Source organism: Symphodus melops (genome assembly GCF_947650265.1).
Source record: "Symphodus melops genome assembly, chromosome: 18".
Taxonomy (NCBI): domain Eukaryota; kingdom Metazoa; phylum Chordata; class Actinopteri; order Labriformes; family Labridae; genus Symphodus; species Symphodus melops.
The window spans coordinates 16964577-16978015 of NC_136708.1; the positions used below are offsets into that span (position 1 = coordinate 16964577).

The window sequence follows — 13439 nt, forward strand, 5'->3', positions numbered from 1 at the left end:
CCTTATGTTTGAAAACAAGGGTTTAACTAACAGTATCCACCATATTCAAACGATGCCAAATGTTCTATTGTGTAGTGCGGCGAGTCGAGCCATAAAAAAGTCATACAGTAATGCGTTGCTGCTGTTTTTAAGGATGCAAATCAACGCATAGACTTGTTAAGAAATGTCCTTCTCAGTCATGACGGCCCTTTGGGAATTTATGGGGGTGTCTCTCTGCACAGCGACCTCTTGCTGTTTTTTATTTATGCATCTATTCTGTATTTTTTTTTTTCTTTGGGCCTCTAACAAAGCAAACTTTGTTTCAGACAGTGTTGCAGATTTCAAATCTTTAGTCCTGTGTTAGAAAGTTAAAATCTTGAAACAACCGATTACGTTGACTGTCCGCTTCACTGCGTTGTTCATGCCAACACTGCTCCCTCCCTCATTCACCCTGCTCAGCCAACGCTGCTCTAACGCTACATGAGCAGAGAGGAGGGGCCATCTTTGAGTGCTCCATTTACAGACGGTAAGTAACAAATCCTGCTAATACTGTCTTTTGAACTCATTTTAATTCAGATCTTTAATTTTTAAATAGTTGAAACTTAAACTACGAGTGGCTCAATGGTTAAATTAGTGCTCGCAGGCCCAATTTCTCATTGATTAGATTTGTCACTGTTGGTCATTGATGTGCTGTAAATATTCATGTAATTTAAAGGTAAAATAATGATTCAGGTTGATTTTAAATCACTTATTAACTGACTTTAAGACAGACACATAGGAGTAAATCCACACTGACAGATTTGTCTCATTGTAAACATTAGTACTTTTATTGATGAACCTGCTGTACAAACAGTTGCATAGTACAAAAACTGAGCATATAAAAAGCAGCCCATGTGCAAAAAACTGCTTACAAGACTCCTGAAAGAGTTTTTCATAGTGCATTATAGTATAATGTATGGAGTACTTCATTGTAAATATTCTCATTCTTATCACAATGATTCAAACATACATTGTCATCGCACAAGATTTAACAAATAAAACATCAAATAATCCAGATTTGAGTCTCTGAGACTGACTGTGCAAACATTGATTAAATTAAAAGAGAAATGATTCCTCAACTGTATCTAATCAAACCTGCTAAAAACACGCCAGCAGGAGCCTCACACACACACATTGCACCTGTGCTCATATAGTGCACATAAGTCAAACAACACAATATATCTATCTTCTCTCTGAATGTCCACACAAACTGAACCCGTATACATTTAGCTTCTAATGTGCAAACTTCACAGTTCATGTGCAAACACTGACACAAGTATAAACTTCATACACACTTGTAGTCATTTCTCTTGCATAGATCCAAAGTAAACATTTTAGAGTTTTGATTGCATCAAATACTTCCTGCAGTGCACCTTTGAACAAAAAATAAAAATACAGGGGAGTCGATTGACTTTGCTCTTAATGTAATAAACTATTGTTCACAGATTGAATAAAGGTGATAAATGTGATGTAGATGATAGCTGTTAAAAGAAACAGGCATCCTTATTAACCCAACCTATAATTTATATTTGAAGTTTCTTGGAGAGCAACAGTGGTCAAATAAAAATAAAAGAACAAAATAAAATTAAATGTAAGAAATTTAAAATTAATACTTGATTGATTTTCATGTGTGTGTGTGTGTGTGTATATATATATATATGATTTTAAGTAGTTCATTTACAGATTGTCAACAATTTGATTGAAACTAATTTTTACACATGACAAAAAGAAGAAAAAAATAGAGCTGCTTGTAAAAAAATTAAAAGAAACTAAGATTCTAAAAATACATAAGAAGAAAGATGATTACGTAAAAAACACATTTAAAATCTTGACATTAAGATGTATCATTAAAAAGAAGGAAAAAAAGAAGAATTCAAATGCTATATCAACTATTGTTGTTATCTATCTCATTAAGATCTAAAAAGAATGTCTGTTTGTGTGACAGAGAGATTTAGATGAGAGATCCAAGCGCCGACCTTCATGGGTATCTAGTGCAGATGTTTCCTGAACAGCTGTGCAAAGCCATCCCTAAGAGCGCAGTGTACAAGAAGCAGACACACCAAATTATACACACAGACACAGGAGTCTACTTCTCCACCTTTTCGGCCTTGCAATGGCCAAATGTTAGTTTGTCCACTTGTGTTGAAGGGTTCTCATTGGTTCCTCTCCTCGTTGGGATGAAAATGTTCGCTTGTAAAAGAGACAGTCACTTTTGTATCCTCCACTACTTTCAGGACCAGCTTTGACTCTGTCCACTGTCAACCTGAAAGAGACGGCTTTGGCCACAGAATCTGTGTATTTCCTCCAATATCAATACTGCAGGCAGCTAATTGAAGCAAGTACATCGATGTACTCAAAGTCCAAAGAGCAGGGACGCAGGGTTAATCTTGATCCTGAGTTCAGACCAGTCAGAAACCTTAAAAGAAGAAACAGAGAAAACTGTTTATTATTGAGGTAGAAGATGAAGCAACCTCCACTCTTCTCAACTTTGCATTTGTAAGCTAAAATATGACGTTATACAATATTTCACTAAAAACAATTCTGAAAGTTAAAGAAGTGTTTTACTTATTATACACAGTTTATGGAGCAACAGGATATACTGCGATTCAGTTCTTCAATCAAATTCTATTTGTGAACCAGTTTTCCTCCCACTTTTCCATCGTGTTGCAACTTATTGCAACAATAAACAATACAGCTCAATAGTGCCTAATCTTCTGATGCAATTTATAATTCACTTTCTTTTTTCTTAGTTTGGCACATTTCCAGTATTTCTGGAGAACAATCAGTCTTTTTGAACAAAGCTAATCAGTGAAACTCGTGTTAATATGAAGGCCGTTTTCATTTTGTTTAAGCTGAAAGCTGTTAAAGACGGAAATATTTCAGTTTTGGACCTCGTGCACTGTCATTCGTTTGACTAAGCCAGGAATCATTTCTCACAAAGCGTACTGTTCACTGTATTGACTCGAATGCTGCCATTTTTAACACTTTAATGGAAGCTGCCATCCGCTGACTATAGAGCGAACAAACTCACAATTAATCCAAACGGGTGAGGTGAAATCAGCCCCCAACCCCCCCAAAGACCACCAAACTCCAAAACAACCATATTTTCCAGTCTAGACACAAGCTGCTCTCCCAATCACCAACATCACACCTCCTTCTCCTCCTCTTCCTCTCCCCCCCCTCCTCCTCCGTGTCCCCCCTCTCTATCATTGTCTGAGCCTCCAAAGTGTTTTTTCCCACGCTTTATTTTTCTCCGTCCTGTTTGCAGCCAGGCAGGAGGAGGAGGAGGTGGGGGAGAGAAGCATGGGAGTGGGGGTAAGAACTGATGAGGTCGCCATGGCAACCCCACATTGGCATGCCGCTGATTGGACTATGTGGTGGCTAATTATTCAGCGCATATGCTTAAAAAAAACAATAAAGTAGGACGTATTGAAATGCAGAGCCGAGCTTGGCACAGTGAGTGATTAACATACGAGACCAGCGCGGCTTTTTGAAGAAAACCGCTTCATTCTCGCCGCTTCAACTTCAATGCTTTTTGACTCAAAACAATTCATTAATTTTGCTAATTTAATGGAATGTGAACAGTTCGTCATAAAATTTGAAACAAGGCATTTTTTTTTACTAGTCATTCATGAGTGGTGTTTCAAGGATTTATAGTTAGTTAGAGTTCAGAAAAATCAACTTCAATTAAATGTAACTACAGAAATAACTTTTAAATAAAGCCAAAAGAGTATCTTCTCAAACTTAACACTGAGTCTGTGAAAGTAGAAAATCAGACCAGTAGCTAAAGGCAGGCCTCTGAGCGCTGGCATGACAGACAAATGGTGTATGTGTTTGCGTGTGAGAGAGGCAGAAGGGATGGAGGGTCTCCTGTGTGAAAGAACTGGGGGGGGGGGGGGGGGGTGAAGGGGTGTGTGTGTGTGTTTGAGGAGCAGTGGAATTGGGGGGGTTACGTTAACAATGGCCGTCATTGTTTACCAATCTCCCTCGTCCATTAATCAGGACGATCCGGGTCTAATTGGAGTTTTGGTTAAGCTGGTCTGCAGACCCCCGGTCCCTCCACTGGCCTAAATAATGGCGTTACGCCACAAGTGCCGCCACACATCGGGGAGGACAATGTGCTGCTTGTCTGAGGGGCCGGGAGAGGATCCCCACCCTCTCCTCTTCCCCTCCTTTCTTAGTGGACCCCTGCGCCCCCCAAAATAAACCTCACACAGAAACACAAAGAAGTCCTCTCACTATTGAGATCTCACTGTCGCAGGCTGCCTCTCCTGGTCCGTCTGCCCCCCCAGCCTCCTTCCTCCCCCCCTGTCCTCCTCACTCATTCACTTACTACACTCCTCTATCAAATCCAAGGTGGGTTCCTGGTCGTCCTGGTGAGAGCTGTGGTTCCACCAAAGGAGGTGACCTCTCTCACTTCTGTCCGAAAAATTGATCAAATACACTGTGAAAAGCTTTAAAAGCTCTTAACTCTTCCACTTTTCTTGGACTTGTAAACTGAAGACGTCACAACCACAAAATACATATAACCCTCAGAGTAACAAAAGTTAAAAGGTTTTCATGCTAGGTTTGTTTTTGTTTTGTTTTTACAGCAAACCAGGAAGAAACTGAATCTAGAGTTGTGTTAGTTATGTTTAAATCTTAAGCGTACTTAAATTCAGACGTTTTTTCTTATAGACTGCACACGTCTCCAAATGTCAAGTAGTCATTGAGCTGGAAGCCTTTCTACACAACTAAACACCATTTGAGAAAACTCTAAATATTACCGTGACATTTCATTGAAGAGATTTTTGTTTCCGTTCAACAGAAACAGAAACATTGGGCAAAGTGATGGTATACATTAAGAAGATTATTTAAATGATATTTCCAGTTAAATATGGAAGTTCAGACATTCCTGCACTTCAGCAGGGGAGTTGTGATTTCCAAACGATCCATATTGCCAACAGTAGTCTTGTTCAAGCCGGAAATAAAGCATATTGCAAATGTGTAATCCAAGTGAAATAACAAGCGGAGATTTATGAAGACCACTATGTTGCTAATTACAGCTCCATGTGGGTGTCTGGGAGCGTGTAGGTGTTTTTTTTTTTTTTTCTTTCGCTCCTCTTTTTCGCATCATCAAACAAAGCAGTGTGCACACGCCTGCAGCGTAAATATCCTGTGTATACTTCACATCCAGAAATAATGCCAGTAGAGCAGATTTGAACTCTTTGTAATCAAAGCCTTTTGAAATAATGTAATTAATGCTGAAGAAACGCAGCAGTGAAATGTTTTTTTTTTCTTTTGGGGGGGGGGGGGTTTTCCCGATTGATTTTCACAAAATGGTGGCTCATCCTGCGTCTGCAGCGCGACGGCGGGCACATCGAAAGCGACGCAGCTGCCCTTAAAAATGCCACTTTGCCAACGCTAAAAAGCTACCACGGTTTCCCTCCTATCTCTTCCCTTCCCGCACGTCTCTTGGGGCGATCTGTACAATTAACACACTGGCAGTAATTAACAATGTCTCGAGGCAGCCAATTGCGCGGAAACGATCAGGGGCCAACATGAAGTGGGGGAAGGTGCAGCGAGCAAAGGCTATCCACGTTCTACTTTTACAGCTGCCATTTTGTGCCAGTCTCAACACCTAAGATGGTGGCAGGACTGTGACTTGCTGTGTGGGAGCGGAGGACAAACTGGCAAGGGAGGGGTCGGAGAAGAGGAGGATTGTGGGATTGAGGAGGCAGTCTCTTATTTTCGTTCTTCATGTCTGTACATAGCTGAATGGGTTACCAAGAGAGGCGTGGATACAGAAAGAGGCATGATCGTCAGATATTTGCCCCACATACACACATAGAGGACACACACACACACACACGCACACACACACACACACTCAAACACTCTGATGTCAGAGAGGAAGAACAAAGTGTTTGTACAGTGTGGGCTCAAAACACAACTGAGGGTCTGTTTGTGTAAAGAAAGTGTAATTTACATGTGCTTAATATACGCCGCACACATACAAACACACATGTGTCCATGCATGAACACACACACACACACACACACACACACACACACACACACACACACAAACAACCAACACAGCTGTTCTCATGGTATGGTCTGCCCCTGAGCATGCAAATGACATTCATTATGCAAATGCATACAAATCAGAACCAACCATCTGAGAATCCAAGCTGGGAAAAAAAGCAAGAGAATAAAATTAAATGAATGGGGGGAGGGGGGGGGGGTCAGAGAAAAGAAAGAAGTGGCATGTTGGGAATGTGTGTGAATGTGTGTGTGTGTGTGGTGGGGGGGGGGGGGGGGGGGGGTACAGTACAGTGTGTCTTTGGGATACAAAATGTTTAAAAAAAATGATTACCCTCTTTTCCTTAAAATGTAGTAATCTATCTGTAGATTTATGAATGGTATTTGGATCCTTAACAAATGTGGCCCTGTAGGTCTGTTTGTGAAAACGTCTTTCAAATCAATTAGCAGAAAAAAGGCAAAAATCGGCTGCAGAAGAGCATCAGTTGGAGTGGAGACTCTTCAAATGGCGGCAAAGTGCTGCTAATTGCTTCTCGAGGTGCTTCTTTGTTTTGTTTCACCTCTCTCGCCAACACTCCCTCTATGGGACAAAATGCATGCACATCACTGTTCTTAATGAATCACCGGAGCCCCGAAACTCACCAAATATACAAGCCATGGCTCTGTTTTTTTTCACTTCAGAAAAAAAAGAAGTGTAAGACTGGAGGCCTGACTGTACATGGACAAAAGTCTTTTCAGTTACAGATGTTTACATCTGGCAGGGGGCTGAATGTGCAACTCCACCGTGAGTAGTTTACACCAAGTCTAAAGATGGCAACAACAAAGTGTTATTCCTTCTTAATAAAACAATTCAGTCGAGACAACTGAGCTAAAACCAAGATTAGGAAAATTATCTAGCACTGATGAAATAGCAAAAAAGGCTCATTAGAAACCGATTGGGGACAAATTGTGCCCAAAACACAATTTTGTTTGAGTGCAATCAAACAAAGAAATTCCTGAGTGTGTAGTTTGTATGTAATAGTGTGTGTCTGTGCATGATAAAGAGGCGCTGTGGGGGGGGGATAGGATTATATCTATTCTTCTAATTTCATGAAAAAAAATGTATCTCATGCAAACAGGCTGTTCAACTCTTTACCCTCTAGATTTATTTTCTTGGTACAAATTACAACATCAAGCAGGTGAAGACTTTGTGAGCGTGTAAGAGCAACCTGGTTTGATTTCATCTGTGATGAGGTGGAGAGGTCTTTCATCTTGTGAAGTCAAAATACAGGCTAAAGGCAGGTGAAGTGCACAGAAAATAAACTAATCAAATTTTGTTGTATTTTGTAAACTAATTTGTCTGCACGGTTGAGTTTAATCTGGCAGAATTAGCAGATTTACTCGTGGGACAAACACATTTCTGTTGATTCTGATCAAAGTCAGCAAATCTTGAAAATTTAAGTCAAACCTCGAATCAAAAAGGCAGTTTCACTGAACGTGGAAGTTTGAGGGCAGCATAATGTCTCCTATCTCTGTCAATAATATTGGTTGGTATATTTCTAAGAAGAAAATATAGCCGCTGCAATGATAGATAAACCTATATTATAAAGGTTAGGTTATATAATATTATAAAGGTATATGATATTCACATGTTTTGTATGAATAGCAGGTGTACATCCTGAGCTAGGTTTGGGATTTTACAGTGCAATTTTACTTTAAGACCAAATTAAATTTCAATGGATGTTTTGAAATTACAGTGTTATTTTTCTTTGATTTAAAAACGGTAGCATGGGGAAACATTTACACACACACACACACACACACACTAATTTACAGTATCACTATGCCAACCAGTGCAATTAGTAATCCTCATAAACTGCAATTGCCCTGGCCAAGCCAGCAAAACTGAAGCTTTGATTTTAACAACAGAAACATGAAATCTGATTGTTCTATATAAAGCTAATTGTCTAATTAGACTACATGTATGACATTTGTCAACTGCTGCACATTAGTACTTTCATGAGAACTCCCCCTCCCTCCCCTTCCCTTATGCAACACAGCAGCATCATACCTTCACGTCATCCACGGGAAGCGTCCATCGTCCCAAGCTCACTCCTCGCTTCTTCTTTTTTTTAGATGTGTTTGTTGCTTTAGTTTTCTTCTCGGTGTGCAGGCGTGTAATGGGATTCTTGTTACTTTCGGTTATCTAGCTTTATGAAGAATGTACGTCACTCATACAGCTAGATAACCAAAGATAACAGACAACCCCTCGGGCCTGCACACACTCCTCTATGCCAACAACACGCACACACACACAGCTCCCAACACACCTGTAAGGACAAACAATGACACGGGGAAAAAAGCTTAAAAGCAGAGCTAATTTTGTGTTTTCCACATAGGTGGAAATAATGACAATAATAGTCATAAATCTGCAGTGTTGATCTGCAGATGATTTATCACATGGTGTTAAGAACGCCTCAGTGAAATGAGATGAAAAACAAGCATGACTAAAGATTCAAAGGGGATACTGCTGGGAAAACACATTTTCTAAGCTATTAAGTGTTTTTTATACTGCTGAAATGTGAACGGGCTCTTATAGGAATTCAAAACAAAGCATTAAAGCTGAGTATCCAGTGAACTAAAGACAACAACAATAAAGATCTTTATGAGGGGGTGAAACAGCACTGCAGGGAATAATTTACACAAACATTGTAAATAGAAAATATTACAGCTGAATGCAAAGAGGAAATCCCCTGAAATGTAACACGTACACTGGTTTTTATAGTGTGGATAAATACTCTATCACTATCTAAAGGTATTCAGTCTGTTTTAAAGGTCCAGTCTGGGTAATGTTTACTGTACAGACAGGGACAATGTGCTTATCATTCATAATGATGAGTTTTTATAGCGTGATATTATCTTTAGTATTAGCTGAATTTACACAACATCAACATTAAACATTTACCAGCAAAAACGGTTATAAAACCAGTACAGTAAGTTTATATGTCAGTTTCTTAAAGGGTGAGAGGGGGAAGTGACAAAGGACTCATAAGAAGCTACAATGAAATGATTAATGAACTAATATTTACATACCAGGCCATATTTAATTAATATTTAAATACACGAGGATTTGTGTAAGAGTGTTTCAAATGTAATGGACTTATATTACCATCATATTTTATTATATTTGGATGCAGGTTTCACAATCAGGTTCAACTTAGCAGGTCTTTTTTTTACATTACAAGGATTTTATTGTGGCCTAGCTGATGTAAACATAATATATGAAGCATAGGTTGTTGTTTTTTTCATTCAGCCTTCAAAATACATAATACACAAGACACTGTGATTGTTTCATCATGAACATATAAAGAAGCATTTGGTTTTCTTTTTTCTCTTTCTAATACACTACTTTTTTTTATTGGCTTTGGGAGAGAGAGTGATAGAGTGGGGAGTGACGTCATATGCATCTCTGGCTTTCAATTAAAGCGTTAGCAGCGAGATGTGATGTCTAATTAACACACACACAGGCACACACACACACACGCACACACATTATCGCGCGCAATTATGGGGAGAACGCAAAAATAGGCCAAAACGCACTGCTGAACAAAGAGAAAGGTTAAAACCTCTATTTTTTTTATTATAAAATGGGTTTTTTTTCATGCTGATGAAATATAAATCACTTTAATCGCTCGCTTTAGAAATCTGTAACACTCGTTTTCTTGGGTTGCAGGCTTTAGCATTTTGGATTTTAGCCAAGAAGAAACATGCATTTGCAGATTAGTTTGCTGTTTTCAGGCCGTGACACACACGAGATCAAGATCTCACACTCCCATAGTGGCAGATTTACTCTTATTAAAATATTGAATTCAAGCTTACAATCCTATATAATTCTATAATAACAGTTTTTGACATCGTAGGCCTTTTATGTTTTACTCTATTTAGCCTTGTATCTTCAGATCTGAGAGCGGAGCTACTGCCTACGATGCTCTGCAAGGAGAAATACAGCTGTATCCAATTCTTTGGCTCCCTAACTTTGTCCTAATCAAACCTGCTGGTGTGTGAGGAGCTGTATGTGTGTTATGGGAATTTAAAATTATCACCTAAGACTCTAATTGTTGAATTGCATTGAATTTATATGGGATATTGGTGGCTGTTATTCTGGCTCAAATAATTGTCATGTAGATTAATAATCGTTTATATTCCAATGCGTGTGTATTTTCTGTCCTCCAAAATTCAGTAAAAAGAAGATGAACATTATGGTAGTAATTGCAAACGTTTATTTTCTTTATTTTCCTTTTTATTAACGTTATCTGCCACCGGTGGTTATTTTAACTTTCGTGATTTAGAGAGAATGTTAAATTTACTTCTGACTAAATTAAGTGTGCAAACATTTTATCGTTCAATAAATCTATATTCGTATATAAATATCATTGTATACAAACATTTCAAATACCAGTCAAGAAAAGCAGTGATACAATACATTTGTAGCCGAAAACACTTTTTTAAAAACGTTTAACTGCTTGTGTGTTTCTCGTTTTTCGGTTGAAATAATTCATAGTTTTGCTCATGCAAACCTAGGTTTTGGAAGGTGCTCTTCCAATATAAATGTCCGTACTCCCAGATGAGCTATAAAAAATTAAGATTATAGGTACACATCCACATTTACAGGTACACAGCTGACTCTCATGTTCCTGCAGAGACGCACACGTTTCTGTTAAATACACATCAACTGCATTACACAGAGAAATGTTCTACTTTAATAGATTGTCCGGAGCACAAAAAGCTGCTGGTAATGCTGCAAAATCTGAGCGGAACATTCATTTTCGTATAAAGGATCCAGAAAGGATTTAAAAATGATTTCCACGAGTAATCGATTAGTTCCACACAGCGTGCTGCTACTGTGGCTCTGTGTGTGTGTGTGTGTGTGTGTGTGTGTGTGTGTGTGTGTGTGTGTGTGTGTGTGTGTTAGAAAGATTTTTTACAGGATGGATTTAACTTGGGTTTTTTTCGGCAAAACCAGTTTCAGTCACGTGCAGAGACAACAGGGCTGGTTGTTTTCTGTAATGTACTCATATTTTAATATTTAGCCTACCTGGAAGTTAGAGGATGTCCTCATCTTGTTGTCTGTTGCCTCTGGGAGCATATTTCTGAAGGGGAAATTGGAAAAAAAAAAACCTGACTCAGTGATAGTAAAAAAAAAAAAAGAGTGTGTTGAAATATCCCCGAAAACACCTTAATTAAATGAGAGTTCCACAAACACAGTCTCTCTCGCTCTCTCAAGTCCGTGGAAAACGCACTGCGTGGGGAAACCATAGACTGTAAAGATGGGGAAACGTGCCCACTAGGTCAGTAAATGCCCCAGACCAAGCCAGTGGGTGTTGCTCAGCAGCAGGCTTGAGTCAGAGCTTTGCACCTGCAGCTTGCCTGAATCTGCAGCAGAGGCTCTAAGGGGGCTGCTGTCTTTAAACTCTTCGCACCCCCTCACCACCCCCCCCCCCCCCCCCCCTCTTCTCGTTCTACCTGGATACACCTGTTCAGTGTAAATGCAGAGTCATGTTAACTGTACATGACATAGTCCTGAGTCATGACCTCTTTTGGAGCAAGTTGTGATTTCGCATAATCTGGTTAGTTAAGCAGTTTAGGGCCTCTATGTTAGACTCTATAGTCCATTGCACGTGTACACCCCCCCCCCCCCCCCCAAAAAAAAAAAAAAAAAAAAAAATCTAAAATAAAGGAAAGTCCAGAATTGCATGAATTGCACTTTTCCCGGGTTTGACCACTTGACGCAGAAGTAATTGATTATTGTAACAGAAGTAATATTCACACCAAATAAAACATGCGTGAGATGAAAATCTGGCTTTCAACACAGATTAACAAGGCCTTATGTAAGAGCTCTCCGTGCTGGTACCGTGATGTATAATCCCAGGCTGCACGAAGCCACGCTGCTTGCTTCTATGTAGGCAACAATAATCACCCTTTCTGTTTTTTTGCATGTTTTTCCCTACTGTTTAGCCCCTTCAACTCGTAATCTGTTGACAGCAAACATGCCAAACACAACAGCGGGCTGCGGCAGGTTGCACCGCCCGAGGCCACAGTGGCACCACCAACACAGCGGCCTGAGGCGTTTAATGGACCCACTGGAACCCAGTAATTATAGATGAGGAGCTTTACAGCCAAAGGGTTTACCATGCCTCCAGTTTATGGACTTAACTGCTTTGGAATTGAGCAACATTATACAATAGAAGGGGATAAAGAATAAATAAGGCTGGCAGGTTCATTATTAATGGGGGAAACAATTGGCTTTGTTGGCTGCAAAGAATTAACCTAAAAAAAAAACACCCTTTTGTATGATGAACATTTTCTGTGAATCATATTTTATTCCAGATGTAGGTTAAATGCAGATGGATGAGATTAGGGATACATCTAAGTCCTCAATTGCCAATGACTCAAATGCAAATCAAGGTCCCTGAAAGTAATGAAATGCCTTCTGGAGACTGTTGTCAAAGGGAAAGGCCACTAAACTCTGTTAAATAGGTTAATTGACTGCATAATATAACATACAGATTTCACCTAACTCATTTTGTATTTTTTATCCTGTACCAAACAAAAGTGGATACAAGCAGCCACAAGTGAAACTACACGTCTGAGATGCTGATGCAGCCATCTGAGGATGTTCAGCCTTTATCTCACATTGTGTTGCTGTGCACGATACATGCACACCTTAAACTGGTTTTAGAGCAGAGGAATCATACGTTTAGTGTTTGAGATTACGGTATTATGGAAGATAATTACAGAATAAAATGAGCTACAGCCAAGACGTGCCGATTTTGCCCCATTTGGCGCCTCTCTGTTCCGTTTAGGACGGACTCAGACTCAAAATGCAAGAAATCACTAGAAATAAATTAAAGGGTTCTTACTGTGTCCTTCTCAGATGAAGCACGGTGGGTTGCACCGGATTTGGATGAGTTCCTGGTAAGCTCTGCTCCCTCCGGACGTGCAGCATGCTGGGAGCCAAGTGCGCGCGTTCACGACCGACGTATTGGGTTTTATTGTGGCGACGGCGCATCGTGACGTTCCGCCGTCACCGTCCATTTTTTTTCTTGAATCTAACGAGTCCTCTTCTGATGTTTTTTTTTTTTTTCTCCCTCCTTTGGATCTACATCCTCAGCCCCCATCCTCCCCTCACCACGCAGGGGAGAGTTCGAGGAGCTACATCTTCCCCACCGCTGTCTCTCCAAATGCGTTTACGTCTCATTTGTCCAAAACCATATACGCCGTCCAAGTCCCGCCCCTCGTGAGTCAGTGAGGTAAAACTGTTCCCACCCTCTGAGATTTTTCATATTATGCAAGACGGCCGCTGTGATTGTAATAAGGACCTATGGCAGCAGCTCTCACGCCCCCCAACAGACGCATGC

The 13439-nt window shown here is 40.0% G+C and overlaps 1 protein-coding gene and 1 long non-coding RNA gene across 2 annotated transcripts in view; one reads left to right on the top strand and one right to left on the bottom strand.

The window, feature by feature from the left end:
- Positions 1–13439, top strand: part of LOC306838947 (kelch-like protein 10) — a 31486-nt gene that overhangs the window by 7265 nt on the left and 10782 nt on the right. The gene's annotated exons all lie outside the window — the stretch shown is intronic.
- On the bottom strand, positions 1757–13405 carry LOC306839129. Its single transcript, XR_013781161.1, has 4 exons — positions 12942–13405; positions 11117–11171; positions 8093–8351; positions 1757–2434 (listed from the first exon to the last, which is right to left on the bottom strand). It is a non-coding gene; the product is annotated as an uncharacterized lncRNA (long non-coding RNA).